This window comes from Penaeus monodon, chromosome 27 (genome assembly GCF_015228065.2).
Source record: "Penaeus monodon isolate SGIC_2016 chromosome 27, NSTDA_Pmon_1, whole genome shotgun sequence".
Classification (NCBI taxonomy): domain Eukaryota; kingdom Metazoa; phylum Arthropoda; class Malacostraca; order Decapoda; family Penaeidae; genus Penaeus; species Penaeus monodon.
Genome location: NC_051412.1, coordinates 26,914,800 through 26,915,097, shown reverse-complemented (window position 1 = coordinate 26,915,097; position 298 = coordinate 26,914,800). Strand labels below are relative to the sequence as shown.

At 27.2% G+C, this 298-nt stretch overlaps 1 protein-coding gene across 1 annotated transcript in view; it reads right to left on the bottom strand.

Moving 5' to 3' along the window:
- Nucleotides 1-298, bottom strand: part of LOC119590477 — a 15,848-nt gene that overhangs the window by 8,944 nt on the left and 6,606 nt on the right. The window lies entirely within an intron of this gene.

Below are 298 nucleotides of genomic sequence, written 5' to 3'. Positions count from 1 at the left end.
ATTTATGTTATGTATTATTTATGCATGTTTACATCTGTATTTTTACCCTATTTTTCCGGCGGTTGATTGTATTTGGAGTCTATATTGTCTTCTAAATTAATTTTAAACATTCAGCGTACATAGAAAAATATGTATATGCAATGTATATTTGATAACCTAACAACACAACGAAATAGATAGCTTTTAAAATATCACGAGATAAAACTATGAACAAAAATGAAAATTTCTTTTTTTACATTCATTACTGCCTTTTCCTCGAGAATAATGATGGTTTTCCAAAACGTACTTCATTTGGCAA